General features: G+C 45.8%; 1 protein-coding gene and 1 pseudogene across 1 annotated transcript in view; one reads left to right on the top strand and one right to left on the bottom strand.

Annotated features, from left to right (window-relative positions):
* Positions 1-17,698, bottom strand: part of LOC131588578 (zinc finger protein 239-like) — a 99,176-nt pseudogene that overhangs the window by 5,878 nt on the left and 75,600 nt on the right.
* LOC131588581 (zinc finger protein 239-like) overlaps positions 1-17,698 on the top strand; it is a 166,786-nt gene that overhangs the window by 100,742 nt on the left and 48,346 nt on the right. The window lies entirely within an intron of this gene.

Here is a 17,698-nt window from a genome sequence, read left to right as displayed (position 1 = left end):
TACAAAAGAATAAAAATGAAAATGTGAGCTGTGTATTGCAAATAGATTACGAGTACCCAAATAAGACAGTGTTTGAAAATGCTGTGAAGCCAAAGTATTCATCTAGATGGGATTGTCATGAAAATGGAGGAAAGTATGAACCAAAACTAGGATGGTATGGGAGATCAGGGAATTATGGATGGTGTTATGAAAAGATAGCCAAGGTCATTGAAGACAAGATTCCAGTATCAAAGTGGAAGTGTGAAGGACAGGAAGGAAAAGATCGGGCTGAAGCTTGGGACAGTGCATGGTCAATGAGTGGGCTTCAGAAATTCCAATCTATGGCAGATAGCCCTTGGTGCATTAAGTGGGAAGGCTCTGAAAATGAAACAGATCCAGGGGTATGGAACACTGCAACCAGTAGTAGAATGGAGGCAGACAAAGTCAATTGGTGGGTATGGAACAAAGCTTAGGACTGTACTTCTGATGATGAAGAAATAAAACAAATGCCACCACTAGTGGTAGCTCTGCAAATTGGATGTGCCTGCAGAGGAATCAAACATAAACAAGGTGAAATAAATGACAAGACAGGACAAGTGATCCAAAAGGTAATATGCAGCACAAGTACAATTCAGAGTCCAGGCCAATTTGGATGGGCAGCAATCGATGGCACCTGGACAACACATTTGCCTGTAGGTGAAAAAGTAAAAGAGATTACTTTAGGCCTCCCCACCTTATGCCCAATTTGGAAAACGTCCCCATTCAAGGGAGAACATGAACTTCTGCAAATAAGAACAAGACGAGAAGTCCAGGAAAACAAAGCTGAGGATGAAGAAAGATGGCAGGAACCCTCCAGTAATGTAAAATTTGAGTGGGCGCTGGAATCCTTGTTTGCTCCAATAGCAAATTATAACAATAGAAAGATGTTGTACAAACTTACAGGACAGGTAGAAAGAGACTGGCAAGAGTTACCAAAGAGGGATTTAGAGAGCTAAATGTACAATTACAAGCCACAACTAAAATGACCCTGCAAAAGAGATTGGTTTTAGATATGTTATTGTTGAAAGAACACGGAGTATGCGGGTACCTAAAAGGACAAATTGATCACTGCTGCATCCACATCCCAAATGGAACTGCAGATGTAGAACACAACATTAGCCCATTAAAACAAATAGACCATGAAGCACAGAAAGAGAGGGAAGATCTAATGACAAGTCGGGTAGATAAAAGTTTTGAAGGCTTAGGATGGAATGTGAGCTCCTGGATCAAATCTATTCTTGAGAGTCTGATAATCCTACTAACTGTGTTCTTAGCAATCTGGTTAATCTATGCAGTTCTAAAAGGAGAGATAAAGAAAAGAGTATCCTGGAACCAGAAGATAATAAAGGCGCTGACACGGGACAGAGATCCACATCCGCATTTGTCATCTCCAAGTCCTCCAGAGTGTAACAACGTTTACGACAACTGTGGATTCGAAGATAAAAATCAAGTATAAACTCAGAAAAAGGACTGTATAGAGTGAAAGCATTACACTTATTATAGCAAAGTGCAATATATTGAATGTGGGGAAATACGTTACTATGGGGATAAATGTTTCTGAAAATGTTTCTTAAAATCATGTAGAGGTAGGCCACAAGAATGCTTCGTATTAGGGATGGTCTAGCAAGCTGAAATGTTTACGGTAACGGGAACTGGTACTTGGGGTCTCCAAGATACCCACCCAGAGATAAGATTCGGACATGTTCATGCAAGGATGAGTTAAGTCTCATGAAGCAATATGGACAAAGTTAATGAAGCAATATTAATAAAGCAATACTGATAAGGTTGTTATAGTGATTACTGCTACAGCTGAAATTGTAGAAATATGTGCACTTTGGACAAAGATGATTGAGCTAGATTTGGGTTGCTGGTACCTCTAGTTCCCCCACGCTTCAATAAAGTACCTGCATATAATCAGTCTGTGATTATGTGTGTTCCTGAACGCTAACAAAGACAGATCAAAAACTTCCAAAACACCAAAAATCTGATATCACCCCAAAATACAAAGATTCTGCCCCCACAAAAAAACAAAACACCAACATTTAGCCCAATAAAGCTCAGAAACACCAAGATTCAGCCCCGTGAAAATCGTGGATCTCCCTGCCCGGGCACTCGCTGCATGGGGGGGTGAGGGGGGCAATGAGGCCGGGCCGGAGCAGGGGGTGCCTGAGAGAGACCCCGAGCCCGGGGGAAGCCCCTGCAGAGCCATGGAAGTGGCTCCTGGCCGGACTCGGGGATCCCCCTGGCGATCCCCGCTGGAGCAGCCTGGTCCTGAGGGACTCTGGCCCCTGCCAGGGACCCCAGGCTGCAGCAGGACAAGGATTCCTGTCCCTCAGGGGGAGGCACTGACATGACCTGACTGTGACCCCCATCCCTGTGCCTCTGGGCGGGGAGGGGGACGGAGAGGGGCACAAAGTTAAGCCCGGGAAGGAGGAACAGCTGGGGGGAAGATGGATTTCCGGAGGAATTACTTTACTTCTCATTTTCTTGCTCTGACACGTTTGAAAACAAATTCAAATAATTTCCCCAAGTCAGGTGTGCTGTGCCCGTGACCAAGGATTGAACTGTCCCCACCCTCATCCAGACCCCCGAGCCTTTCCTTGTGTGTTCTGCTCCCCGCTCGGGACAGGAAGGAGAGTCACAGAGTTTTGGCCTCGCTCCGGCATGCCCTGCTCCATCCCGGACTCACCCCCAGCTCGCAGCGCCCTCAGCTCCCGGGCACCCCGAGCTCCCGGCGCTTCAGCGCAGCGGCGCTTCCTTGGCCTCCTGCCCGGGCCGGGCCCAGCGCCGGGGCCGCTCCTCAGCCCAGGCGAACGAGAAATGGCGGAGCTCAGCCCAAGGCAGGCGAGTCCGTGCCGTGTGCAGAGCCCGCCGCTGGCTGCGATTGGCTGCTTCTGCCGTCACTCGTGGCTCTGGCGCGCGCTGATTGGGCAGAGCGGGGACAAGCCCGGCCCCGCTGGCGCCCCCAGGGCGGCCGTGGGGCAGGAGAGCCGCCATTGCCGGAGCGTCTGTGCGGGCCCGGCAGCGGCGGCAGCAGCGGCCGGAGCCCGGTGAGGCGGCGGCGGAGCTCGGAGGCGGCCCCGGCCATCGCAGGTGGGAGCCGCGCTCGGTTCTGCGGGGGCTCGGGGCTCGCTGCGGGCCCGGGAGGTTGTGTAATAAATGGAATTGATTCATGCTGACTAAATTGTAACTATTCGGAATGTTATTATTAGAAGCAACCAATGGAATCAGTGTTATAAGGCAGATGTACCCCTTTGCAGATGTTACATGTTAAAATTGAGGTACAGGATGTAGTTTAGAAGATAAGTGATGTCTCATGACCAAAACGGCCTTGAGATGGACAAAATTAAAACCACTTTAAGCATTGGGCCTAAAAACCAGTAAATATCAGACTAATTAGTAGAGTAACATAACACAACCCTTAGTACGCACACACAAACCTGTAAGGTTATCCAAAGGACAATGAGGAAGAGGAGAAGCCCTCACCAAAAGACCCCCAAAAGAAGACTGAAGACCTCCTAACAACAAATGATGCATGTGCCTTGAAGGAAAGTGACGTAAAGTCAAAAAAATCGGAAATAGGAGGAAACATAGGAGAAACATTAATGAATATGTATAAGCACACAGTATATAAGTTTAGCTTGAAGTGCTTTGTTCTGTACGTGAGGTGGAGTGAGAAGCCCCCCCCCGTACCCCGGTCAGTTTTGCTTATGCCTTAACCATTTGTAACCACTGGCCAATTGTATTCACACATTATTCACACATATATATGTATATATATATATATATATATATATATATATAATTGTATCTTTCTTACTAAATTGTATTCTTTTACTAAATTGTATTCTTTTATTATTTTGTATCCAATTTATTAAAGTATATTATCAATTAATTAGATTGATTGTTTGGAAATTTGAAAGTCATTTATAACAATTTGGTGCCAAAACCCATGAACTCCGATCTAGGGGGAGAACGGCTAATGATGGGAAGGAGCTCCCCCCCAATTTTTCAAGGTGGTGCCAAGGTTAGATCGTGCTCCCTTGGAAATAGAAGTTCCACTTAGGATAAAGCATAAGCAGAAGAAGCTGGCTGTAGGAAGCGTGCAGAAGAGCTCCCGTAGAGTGCCGGCCAGAGATAAAGGTGCCTGTAAAACGTCTTGTGCACAAGAAGCGCTGGGCAAACGGAGCGTGTGAGTCCCACGGGGCTGGGCAGGGGGGAGCTGTGTGCCTGTGTGTGTGTGTGCAGTGGCTGAGACGGGGCTGGGCAGCCCGGACCCACAAAGGGAGTGCAGACCTCCGGCCGTACCGCGTTTTCGGCTCTCCGCGAGGAGACCGGCCGGGAAAGGAGGGAAGGGAAAGAGAAGAACGAGTGAAAATCCCCGGGAGGGACGGGAGGGAGAGTCCCAATCTTAAAACCCGCGGGAAAGTCCTCGGGGAGAAGGGAGTGATCTGATCGCTGAGTGAAGTGACTCAGGAGGAGAGTGATCGAGTCAGGTTCAACTTCCTTTAAAAAGAGAAAATTGTTGGGAACTTTAGTACGTAGCTAAGAGGGATTGGGAAGAGAAGTAGCCAGAAATGAGTAGTCGAACAGGGGTAAAAGAAATTGAGAAAGAGAGGAAATTAGACAGGAAGCGAGTAGTTGGCAAAAGACGGGATAGAGCAACAGAGTAATATTGAGGGAGGGGGGAAGTTGAAGCACGGAGTGAGTGAGGGGGATCAAGATTCTCCTGGTACCGGAGATTTCTTGCTTGGTTGCTGCCAGAGATGGGTTCAAGGGACAGTAAGTCCTTGAACCCAGGGGCTGAGAATTATAAGGGGAATTCGCAAGAGCCCGGAATGTCTGAGAACCGTGAGGGGGTTTCTCAGGAGGGGAGCATTCCTCAGGAAAGTCCACTGAGGATGATGTTATGATTTTGGGATACATGGGAATCCCGGAGAGGAAAAACAAGCAGAAAATGATTAATTATTGTATGTTTAAATAGACAAAGAAAATGATCCGAAAATATAATTTGAATTGGCCAAAGTTTGGATCGTTTAAAGATTGGATTTGTTAAGCTTTAAATCAGTATGTAAATTCAAAAGAACCTTTTAATCAAAAGAGTGACTATGTTACCCTGTAGTTTTGCGGGGTGGGGGGGGTCGGGGGGGGAAAGATAAATTTATTACTAAAACACAAGAAAGCGAGAGTTATCTGTTGTATCCTTTACAAACTAATAAGTAGCAGAAAAAAAAAAAAAAAAAAAAGAGGTAAAACTGTTCCTTCATCTAAAGATATTTTACTGGAAATAGAAACAGCAGCACTACCTAAATCCCATTTAACTGAAAAGTGTGCAGTGCTGGCTGTGCCAAGTGAACTCTAACATATAACACAACTGACCATTTGTTACAACCTGGCATTAATTTGGTTTGGTTTATTATATTTAGACATTCAAAAGACAAATTCTGCCTTGCTTAGAGTCTGTGAAGCACAAACACATTTTATGAATATATAGTATCTAAATGGCGTGTTACAGTTTTGTTATGTGCATTATAAGTGTTAAAAACATGTAGCACAGTTTTTTTTCACAGAACCTTAAATTTCCGTATTTTTAAAATATGTTTGTTTTCCAATATTTTGTATAGTCAATATAAATGGTTTTGACTAAATGTTTTATTTATTTAACAGCAAAAATTGTGCTAAAAGAACCCCCTGTTAATTAAAGCTTTATTAATAAATTACTAACTGAAGTTGTGGAAAAAGTAACTTTTATTGTAGTTGGCACATCTCTGGAGCTTTAGTAGTTTAAATTAAAAGAAAAAAAATATAACTGACTAAGAGAGAGAGAGATAAGACAGTGCTGTGAAATCTGTGCCATCCTTGAAACAAGCAGAGTTGAAGTGGCTCATAGGAACCTTATGAGGCCAAGGGTAGCAGTGAGACCAAACGTGTCAGTGACCAGACCCCAGGGTATAAACTTTGCTACCAAGAAGAGCGGCACCTCGGCCCTTGGCTGCAGCCCAAGGGGCCTTGAGGAAGGTAGAGAGTGAAAACTCCTGAGGATTATTTTCACTGTGTTCATTAAGATACCCTTGGCAACTGGCCAAAACCATAAAGCAGGATGGGACAGAATCCAAAAAAATAAGAAAGAAACAAGCGATATTAAAACAAGCAGCACAAAAGCAAACAATGAGCAAACAAACTATGCAAAAACAAAATCACAATAATTCTGATCCATGTGACAAATGCAAACAAATGTGACAAATACAAAAACAAGATAAAATCTATGTTTGTGGCACATCCATATGTTAATGCTGCCTGTTACAATCACAGTAATTTTATAAAAGTATAAAAAATCTCAGGGAAAGAATTAGAGAAAATTAATAAGTAGTGTGAACAGTTGAAACAGCAGTATAGCAACTGAGATTGGCCAACCTTAACTAAAATATTTTTGTAAGTTAAATGCAAGAAGTAGTTACAGAACTAAAATTATTTAAATGTTAAATTTGTGAAAGACTTAAAATAGCTAAAAAATAGCTGTGGGAAAGTGAGAGTCTAGCTCCAGACCAATTTTTAAAATGAAATCTTACTCAAACTTCCAAGACATTAAAATAACCTGGAAGATAAATTTTGAATCATCAAATAATTAAAACAGTTTGTATCAAATAACAATACTAACACCTGGCCACCAAAAACTCCTGCTGGATATTAGAGAATGACAAAAAGAAACTAATTGTAGGATAACCATGTTGATTTGTGCTGGTATAAAAGTTCTGGAGCTAACCCTTACCAATCCATAAGTGACCTAAAATTCTATTGGGAACAACCAGGTACAACAAGTAACAAATGGAAAGCCCCTGATAGAATATATTAAATTTGTGAGTAAAGAGCATATAGTGAATTACCTCAAAGGTGGAGAAGAACCTGTATCTTAAGAGTTACATGACCCTCCTTCTTCGAGGTCCAGGAGCAATATGTTAAATACACCACTTTATGAAACATTAAAAAACAATAAAAGAGACTTGAACCTTGACTTTCCAAAAGCAAGAAGAAACCAGAAATGAAGACAAATGGCCTGCAGAGAGATGACCCAGCCACTTGAGCTGCAGATGGATCTTAGAGATACAGAACCCAAATCTATCTATTGAATCAGTTCATAAAGCTGCAGACAGTAGTTAAAGTTGTTTCAAACCACACCTCTACTGCCCTAAAGCTGCTGGCCAAGCAACATTCACAAATGTGAGCATTTGTTTATCAAAACAGAATTGCCCTGAACTATTTGTTAGCTGAAGAAGGGGGAGTTTGTAGAAAGTTTAACAAATCTGAGTGTTGTATAAAGATAAATGATTACAGAAAAGCCATCACAAAAATTGCTAAAGATATTAAAAATGTAGCACATGTACCAGTTCAAAAATAGAATTTTATTTTGAAGACTGATTAGTGAGATAACCTTTTTAAAAGCACTTAGTGGAAAAAGTTAAAATTTATGGTATAGTGTTTTATATTAAGATTATTGTTTCTATTTTGTATAATTTCATGCCTTAATAGACTAATCCGTTCAGTAATTCAAGGAATACTGAATGAAAAGAAACTATAATAGGTCAAAAAAAAGTTAACTAAATTTGAAAGAGAGTGCAAAAAGCTTGATACAGCATGGAAAAAGTTTAAAAATTAGAAATGAAAATAAAGTAAATGCAAGAAATGAAATTATTGAGAAGATAAAAAAATAAGATTCAAGTTTATGTTTTTTTTAAAAAAAGGCATGAATAAATGTAATCAAAAAGAGAAATGGGGTATTAAAATAAATGGAATTGATTCGTGCTGACTAAATTGTAACTATTTGGAAAGTTATTATTAGAAGCAACCAAAAGAATCAGTGTTATAAGGCAGATGTACCCCTTTACAGATGTTACATGTTAAAATTGAGGTACAGGATGTAGTTTAGAAGATAAGTGATGTCTCAAGACCAAAACGGCCTTGAGATGGACAAAATTAGAACACCTTTAGGCATTGGGCCTAAAAATCAGTAAATATCAGACTAATTAGTAGAGTAACCTAACACAGCGCTTAGTACGCACATGCAAACCTGTAAGGTTATCCAAAGGACAATGAGGAAGAGGAGAAGCCTTCACCAAAAGACGCCCAAAAGAAGACTGAAGACCCCCTAACAACAAGTGAAGCATGTGCCGTGAAGAAAAGTGACGTAGTCAGAAAAATTTGAAATAGGAGGAAATTTACAGGAAGCATTAATGAATATGTATAAGCATACACTATATCAGTTTAGCTTGAAGTGCTTTGCTCTGTACATGAGGCAGGGTGAGGAACCCGTACCCCGGTCGGTTTTGCTTATGCTTTAATCATACTTAATTACTGGCAAATGATAGATATAAATTGTATTTTTTTGCTAAATGATATTCTTTTACTAAACTGTATTCTTTTATTATATCAAATTACTATTCAATTTACTAAATTGTATTCATTTTTAATTAAACTGCCATTAACCCAAGGGACCTAGTTGTCAAAATTGCAATTTCGTTGATCACAACCGGAGAGGCGGCGGCGGAGCTCGGAGGCGGCCCCGGCCATCGCAGGTGGGAGCCGCGCTCGGTTCTGCGGGGGCTCGGGGCTCGCTGCGGGCCCGGGAGGGGGCGGCAGGGGGCTGTGGCGGGTGGCTTGTGCCGTGGCCGGCCCGTGTTGGCCCTGGGCTGAGGGCGCTGCGGGAGCGGCTGCCCGCGGTCTCCTTGCCGCTGGGGCCTCGGCAGGAGGCGGTGGCGGAGCAGCGCTGGCTCGTCCCGCTTCGTGTCGGGAGGCCGGAGGTGGCTGCGCTGTGCCCGGGACGCTGCGCTGGGGCCGCCTCCGAGCTCCGCCGCCGCCTCACCGGGCTCCGGCCGCTGCTGCCGCCGCTGCCGGGCCCGCACAGACGCTCCGGCAATGGCGGCTCTCCTGCCCCACGGCCGCCCTGGGGGCGCCAGCGGGGCCGGGCTTGTCCCCGCTCTGCCCAATCAGCGCGCGCCAGAGCCACGAGTGACGGCAGAAGCAGCCAATGGCAGCCAGCGGCGGGCTCTGCACACGGCACGGACTCGCCTGCCTTGGGCTGAGCTCCGCCATTTCTCGTTAGCCTGGGCTGAGGAGCGGCCCCGGCGCTGGGCCCGGCCCGGGCAGGAGGCCAAGGAAGCGCCGCTGCGCTGAAGCGCCGGGAGCTCGGGGTGCCCGGGAGCTGAGGGCGCTGCGAGCTGGGGGTGAGTCCGGGATGGAGCAGGGCTATGCCGGAGCGAGGCCAAAACTCTGTGACTCTCCTTCCTGTCCCGGGCGGGGAGCAGAACACACAAGGAAAGGCTCGGGGGTCTGGATGAGGGTGGGGACAGTTCAATCCCTGGTCACGGGCACAGCACACCTGACTTGGGGAAATTAATTGAATTTATTATCCAACATGTCAGAACAAGAAAACGAGAAGCAAAGTAATTCCTCCGGAAATCCATCTTCCCCCCAGCTCTCCCTCCTTCCCGGGCTTAACTTTGTGCCCCTCTCCGTCCCCCTCCCCGCCCAGAGGCACAGGGATGGGGGTCACAGTCAGGTCATGTCAGTGCCTCCCCCTGAGGGACAGGAATCCTTGTCCTGCTGCAGCCTGGGGTCCCTGCCAGGGGCCAGAGTCCCTCAGGAGCAGGCTGCTCCAGCGGGGATCGCCAGGGGGATCCCCGAGTCCGGCCAGGAGCCACTTCCATGGCTCTGCAGGGGCTTCCCCCGGGCTCGGGGCCTCTCTCAGGCACCCCCTGCTCCGGCCCGGCCTCATTGCCCCCCTCACCCCCCCATGCAGCGAGTGCCCGGGCAGGGAGATGCACGATTTTCACGGGGCTGAATCTTGGTGTTTCTGAGCTTTATTGGGCTGAATGTTGGTGTTTTGTTTTTTTGTGGGGGCTGAATCTTTGTATTTTGGGGTGATATCAGATTTTTGGTGTTTTGGAAGTTTTTGATCTGTCTTTGTTAGCATTCAGGAACACAAATAATCACAGACTGATTATATGCAGGTGCTTTATTGAAGCATGCAAGAACTAGGGGTATCAACAACCCAAATCTAGCTCCATTGTCTTTGTCCAAATGGACATATTTATGCAATTTCAGCTGTAGCAGTAATCACTATAACCACCTTATAGATATTGCTTCATTAACTTTATCTATATTGCTTCATGAGACTTAACTCATCCTTGCACTAACATGTCTGAATCTTATCTCTGGGTGGGTATCTTGGAGACCCCAAGTACCAGTTCCCATTACCGTAAACATTTCAGCTTGCTAGTCCATCCCTAATACCAAGCATTCTTGTGGCCTACCTCTACATGATTTTAAGAAATATTTTCAGAAAGATTTAAACCCATAGTAACATATTTCCCCACATTCAATGTATTTCACTCTGCTATAATAAGTGTAATGCTTTCACTGTATACAGTCCTTTTTCTGAGTTTATACTTGATATTCATCTTTGAATCCACAGTTGTCGTAAGCGTTGTTACACTCTGGAGGACTTGGAGATGACAAATGCGGATGTGGATCTCTGTCCCGTGTCAGTGCCTTTATTATCTTCTGGTTCCAGGATACTCTTTTCTTTACCTCTCCTTTCAGAACTGCACAGATTAACCAGATTGCTAAGAACACAATTAGTAGGATTATCAGACTCTCAAGAATAGATTTGATCCAGGAGCTCACATTCCATCCCAACCCTTCAAAAATTGTATCTAACTAACTTGTGGTGAGATCTTCCCTCTCTTTCTGTGCTTCATGTTCTATTTGTTTTAACAGATTAATGTCATGTTCTACATCTGCAGTTCCATTTGGGATATGGATGCAGCAGTGATCAATTTGTCCTTTAGGTACCTGCACACTCCGTGTTCTTTCAACAATAACATATCTAAAGTCAATCTGTTTTGCAGGGTCATTTTAGTTGTGGCTTGTAATTGTACATTTAGCTCTCCAAATCCCTCTTTGGTCACTCTTGCCAATCTTTCTACCTGACCTGTAAGTTTGTACAACATCTTTCTATTATTATAATTTGGTATTGGACCAAACAAGGATTCCAGGGCCCACTCAAATTTTACACTGCTGGAGGTTTCCTGCCATCTTTCTTCATCTTCAGATTTGTTTTCCTGAACTTCTCGTCTTGTCCTTATTAGCAGAAGTTCATGTTCTCCCTTGAATGGGAACCTTTTCCAAATTGGGCATAAGGTGGGGAGGCCTAAAGTAATCTCTTTTACTTTTTCACCTACAGGCAAATGTGTTGTCCAGGTGCCATCGCTTGCTGCCCATCCAAATTGGCCTGGACTCTGAATTGTACTTGTGCTCCATATTACCTTTTGGATCACTTGTCCTGTCTTGTCATTTATTTCCCCTTGTTTATGTTTCATTCCTCTGCAGGCACACCCAATTTGCAGAGCTACCACTAGTGGTGGCATTTGTTTTATTTCTTCATCATCAGAAGTACAGTCCTAAGTTTTGTTCCATACCCACCAATTCACTTTGTCTGCCTCCATTCTACTACTGGTTGCAGTGTTCCATACCCCTGGATCTGTTTCATTTTCAGAGCCTTCCCACTTAATGCACCAAGGGCTATCTGCCATAGATTAGAATTTCTGAAGCACACTCATTGACCATGCACTGTCCCAAGCTTCAGCCCAATCTTTTCCTTCCTGTCCTTCACACTTCCACTTCAATACTGGAATCTTTTCTTTAATAACCTTTGCTATCTTTTCATAACACCATCCATAATTCCCTAATCTCCCATACCAGCCTAGTTTTGGTTCATACTTTCCTCCATTTTCATGATAATCCCATATAGATGAATACTTTGGCTTCACAGCATTTTCAAACACTGTCTTATTTCAGTACTCATAATCTATTTGCAATACACAGCTCACATTTTCATTTATATTCTTTTGTATTTCAGGAAATTTTGATGTTATAATTCCCCAATTTATTAGGTCTCCTGCTGCCTTTGGTATTGGCAGACAGGCAGTTATTTTGCTGCTGTTTTGCATCTTGGCAAAATCTTGAATTAATCTAATCATCCCATTTTCTGCCTGAGTAGTATTAGAGACTTTTATCACTTGTGTTTCTGGCTGCACCCCCACATCCCTCTTCATTCTAAAATGGAGAGTTGTCAGCTGATCCTTTTGCATTTCACATCCGAAGGTAACTTTGATTCCAACTGATGGCCCTAAAGGCCATAAAATAATCCCCATTACAGTCACTTGCAACCTAGACATTTGAAACAATCAAACCCGCTTTATCTGCAGCTTTGTTGGCCCTACAGTTTGTGCAGTCCACAGTGCAGGGGAAACCTTCTTCACTCTGGTGTAATGTATGCAGGGATCCAGTCCAGCTCCTTTGACTGCTGTCAAGGTAGTTAACAGTACCTGATAGGGTCCATTCCACCTTTCTTTTAATGGTTCTTCGTTCCAGCTTTTAACGTACACTTCATCTCCCGGGGGGATGTTATGAACTGGATTCTCAAGAGTCAGCGGCCTGTTCCACACAAGGGTGCTCCGAAGCCGAGCTCGAGCTTTTCCAAGAGACAGAACATAATTCTACACCTCTTGCTTCCCTGTAACATGTACATTTGGATTAGGTTCAGGGGATTCATATGGTTTCCCATCCAATATCTCATAAGGACTGACTGACATTCCGCTTCTAGGCTTTATCTGAATCCTTAGCAGTGCTATTGGTAAAGCTTGTGGCTACTGCAATTTAGCCTCTTGGCATATTTTGCTGATTTGCCTCTTCAATGTCTGATTCATCCTCTCTACCTGTCCACTGGATTGGGGTCTCCATGGTGTATGGAGATGCCAAGCTATTCCCAGTAACCTACTCACCTCCCTCACTACTGTGGCTGTGAAATGTGGGCCCCTATCTGATGATATTCCTAGAGGCACCCCAAATCTTGGAATGATTTCTTGCAGTAACCACTTGACTGTCTCCTTTGCTTGATTTGTGCAACAGGGAAGAGCTTCTGGCCATCCTGAAAATGTGTCAACCCCTACCAATAGATATTTGTATCCTCGAGTTCTTGGTAATTCTACAAAATCTACTTGCCAATAATCTCCTGGTTTTCCTTAATTGTGCCTGTCATCTAGCCACTGGATTGTTCTTTAAGCAAATTTCACATTTTGACATTAATGATTTTGCATTTTTAACATCCATACTGAAATTAAATTTTGTTTTATCAATTTAATCAGTGCCTCTGCACTCCAATGACATTCATTATGTTTAATTTGTAGAATTTCCCTCATTATCAAGGAGGATACCACTACTTGTCCCTGTGTAGTCACATACCACCCTTCTGAATTCTTCTGTGCATTCAGTGAGCGTCCCAATTTCTCATCCTCTATTGAATATTTTGGTTCTGGAGGTAAATTGAATTAAGATACATTAGTTTTTAAAGGTATCAATGCTAATGTAGTTTGCGCTTCTCGAGCAGCTTGTCGGGCTGTCCAGTCTGCTTTTCGATTTCCCTCATGAATTTTGGAGCTTCCTGATTGGTGAGCTTTGCAGTGCATGATTGCTACTTGCTCAGGCTTTTGTACTGCTTTTATTAATTGCAGGACTGCATCTTGATGTTTAATGTGTGTGCCTTGAGAAGACAGCAGTCCTCTTTCTTTCCACAGTGCTCTGTGTACATGCACCACTCCAAAAGCATACTTTGAGTCAGTCCATATGTTACCCTTTTCCCTTCACTTAATTCTGGTGTTCTGAATAAACCCTCTGGGCAGATGTATTTGGTGATAATGCTTTTGCCTCCACTATTGTACTGACTGTTGTTGCCTGGGGGTCCCAGAGCATCTTCCTCTCTGCCTTCTTCTCCTCCATTCATCTAATGCTTGGGCATGAGAAGTCTGGTTTGGGGAGAAAAACAAGGGGTGACCACCTAGGATTCAGGGTTCCTCCTGCCCAAGTCCATCTCTAGAAGTCATCAGGTGTCTTGTGTCCATGAAAATCTCCAAAGCATCAGGACTGAGAGGAAAAAATCCCTCCCTGAGGTTCCCCTTCTGTGGGGTCCCCACTTTGGTGTCCCAGGTCTTCCCCCTGTGCAGGCTCATCCCTTCTCCGGGCTGCCCCTTCTCCAGGCTCCCCTCACTCCCGGCTCTCGGGGTCCCCCCTCTCCAGGCCCCCATTTCAGGCTCCGGGACTCCCGGGGCTCCCCCCTTTTCGCTGCTCCCCTCCCCCTGCCGGTACCGGGCATCTCAGGTCAGCTTTGGAGTCCTGCAAGATCCAAACATGGCTCTGCCCGGCCCGGCCCCAGAAAAAGGAACAGGGGTCCCCAAAGATACTTCGAGTGAGCTCCAAATATCCCTTCCCCTTCAAACAAATCCTGCCAGGACGGCCCAAGACCTTCGGGGCGAGGTTCCCGTCCCCGGTGAGCTGCGGGATGCGGGGCCCGATGCTCCCGGCGCGAAGGGGCTGCAGATCCAGAGAGCGATGGACGCACGTGGGGCCTCCTCTGCTGCTCCTCTTGCAGTTCCTGCTCCTCCTCTACCCCTCCTCTTCCTCCCGCTCCTCCTCCTCCTCCTTCCCCTCCTGCTCCATCTCTCGGCTGCTGGCGAGGAGCTGTGGGGTGAGCGGAGCGGGGCCGGGAGGCGGTGGGAAAGGGCTGGGAGAGGGGGATGAGGGGAGCTGGGAGAGGGGGAGAGGGGTTCTCAAGGAGGGGCTGCCAGTTAAGCCCAGGAGCCCCAAATGCCCTCCGTGTCCTGCCAGCCCCTGCCGGTGCTGTGGGGGCCGGGCCGTGCCCCAGTGCCGGCTCAGGGGGTGCTCCAGGCTGACGTGCTCCACCTGGCAGCTGGAGCTGAGCCCGCATTGCCGGGGCCGGTTTCCAGCAGCACCAGGAGCTGCTGGCTCCAGTCCCCGCTGGGGAGCACGGCAGTGGCCAGCACGTGGCCCGAGAGCTGCTGCTGGCCCTGGGAGCAGCTCAGCTGGATGTGGGCAGGGGAGAAATCCATCAGGGAGCAGAGCAGGCGGCCGGGGCCGGGCTGGGAGCTCGAGGGCACCAGCGAGATGGACACGCTGGGATGGGCAGGGGGCTTGGGGACCCCCAATGCGGATCTTCCTCCCCACAAGCCGCAGGGAATCGCTCCAGGGATCGAGTGCTGCAGGACAGGGAACCACATTTCTTTCATCCCAAGCCCACCTTTCCATCTCCTCTCTCCCCCTTTCTCATCCTTCCCCCAATCCATTGACCCCTCTCAATGCAATTTGGGTTTCCCAGCACCTTCCCCCACGCTTTGGGGGTTTCAGCCCTCTCTTTTTCCTACTCTTCTTCCACATCCCTTCCCAATCGTCCCTCCAATCTCTAACCCCCTCCCCCGTGCTCGGATTTGGGGGTTCCAAGACCCCCTGCTCAGTCTGTGGGTCCCATCCCCCCTTTCACTCAATTTGGGGAGATCCTAGCAGATTTTTTTCTGGGAGGAATCCCTGAGTTACCGGATTTTTGGGGTGTAGGTTTGAAGGGGGACAGCTCTGTCTGGCATTTGTTTAACCCATGGTCAGCTGGGGAAGCACAAAAACGTTTCCCATTTCCATCCTTTCCTCATTTGGACTGGTTCATGAGCTGCTTTCTTGTTTCCTTTGGTATCTGTTCTCATCTATTTGTCAACAGCAGTTTGAATCATTTACTTTTCCACAAATTCTGCCTCCTTCTGCTAATAGATAATGTGATCCCATCCCATGATGAAATGTTGTGTTCCTCATCTGAGTGGATTGGCTGGGAGGAAGGTCAGGAGGTGGAGCTGTGTGGTTGATTATTATTTCAATGGCATCCTGTAATCTAATTATCCCATTGAAGTGATAAATGGTTTCTCTGGTATCTGATATCAATTTGTTTGGGTTCCAGGGTCTGGTCCATGGTGTTGCAGGATTTGTTCTGGTGGTTGTTCATCTTTTCCCCATTTTTGGGTGCTCCCTCCAGCCAGGGCTGCATCAATTGTCAGCTTTTCTCTCATTAAGTCATCACATACTTGGATTCCCAACTGATTTCCCTGAACTTGTGGTAGCAAATAAACCCCACTGGTCTGATACACCCTATATAACATAGACAGAGACAGCACATGTTGGAGTGGGGACAGGGATGATTCTCCCCACTTGTTTTAGTGAAGTTTTCACAACATTCCCTAATTTGTTTTCCTTTGCATCTTAACCAATTCCTCTAGCAGAGTCAGATATCCTCACAATGGGCTGTGCCTTTAGCTGTGCAAATTCCATCTGTGCAAGCAGGCAGAGCTTGGGCTGAGGGGCAGAGGGAATTATTCCAATTCCTCCTGCAGGCAGGAAGCCCCTGGGCCATTATACAGGCTTTGTCCCATCAGTGTTAATTTGCATTTCTAAAGCTCCTCTCCTGGCTGCCTGGAAGGAAACTTCTCTTCCAGGGCAGCCATGGGATGACTCACATGTGGCCACTCCAAAAGTGACATTTTTGAAGAAAAAAATACTATACTATCTCTTTACAAGTTAAGGAGGTCACCTTTAAAACTCTTAGTTTTTAAAACTGAGGCATAAAGGTGAACATTCAAAAATGCACACCAAAATTTTGCCATCGTAACAGCCACGCACACACATTCCCAAAAAAATCCAAAGCAATCAAGATTTTTTCTACTTCTTGCCCTAAGTCTAAAAACTGATTCTCCCAACCCTGGCCCAGCACTACCAGTCTGAGTAACAATATAGAAGTAGGATTAAAGAAAAGCATAATAATGGTGTAGTCTTGTCACCAAAACTGCGAGATGAATAAAAACTCTCCAACAATATAAAATCAAGGCATGACTTGAGTCTGGCCAGAATGTGCAACAGAAATCATTAATTCCTCACTTTGGCTGGGTGTGCAGAGAAAATCATTCCAAGACATGTGAATTTAATAGATGTTTCCTAAACTATATACAGTCTGAACCCATAGAAATCCCTTGGTTTAATGTTCATTGGTTTGAAGGTGTGGAGTTGTTAGGATTTGGTTTCCTGTTGCAGCCGGATTTCTGTGCCTGTGATGTGAATTAGGTGGGCACTCCTGGATTTCCTGCTCAGCCTTTTCCAGACCAGGTGTCTCCAGCTGTGCCTGGGGCAGTGTCTGGGGTGAATGTTGGTTGATGTTTGCTGCTGGGTGTTGATGTTTTGTTGATGGTCGTTATCTTGGGGGGACTCTTTTGGGCTATTCCCAGTCTGTTGAGGTGTTAAACACATCTCTGCAGAGTGGTGGAACATCCCTTAAAATAAACATTTAAAATTCCTTTCCCCAAGGCAAAGGCAAATCTAGTGTGACCAGAAAAATAAGATTTGAAGCCATTTTAAAGTTGGTCTATTTTGGCAGCAGCTAATCCCAGGCAGGGCAGAGTGTGAGTGTAATTGAGAGGCAGAGTGGAATTGTCCCGGTGCCTTCCCCAGCAGCTGTGGCGAGGGCAGGCACAGAAAGGGCTGAAGCTGCAAGAGTGAGAGCAAGGATTGTCCCGCAGTGGCTGGAGATGGCAAAGGAGGGTGGCCAGGCCGAGGATTTGAGCAGAGGATCTGTGGGCAGGCCCAGGGGCTTCCCCCGCTGGGGAGCCCTGGCTGCTGCTGCGTTGCCTTCAGTGCAGGCTCAGGGGTGGCCTGTTTAATATTCCCTTCCAATTCAGATTTCTGAGTCTGGAAGAGCCATGGCTGGGGCATCAATAATTTTATTTTTTCATTTTGTTAAGTT

The sequence above is a fragment of the Poecile atricapillus genome, chromosome 26, assembly GCF_030490865.1.
Source record: "Poecile atricapillus isolate bPoeAtr1 chromosome 26, bPoeAtr1.hap1, whole genome shotgun sequence".
NCBI classification, from domain to species: Eukaryota; Metazoa; Chordata; class Aves; order Passeriformes; family Paridae; genus Poecile; species Poecile atricapillus.
Note: the sequence above shows the minus strand (reverse complement) of the source record. Positions and strands in the feature narration are given on the sequence as shown.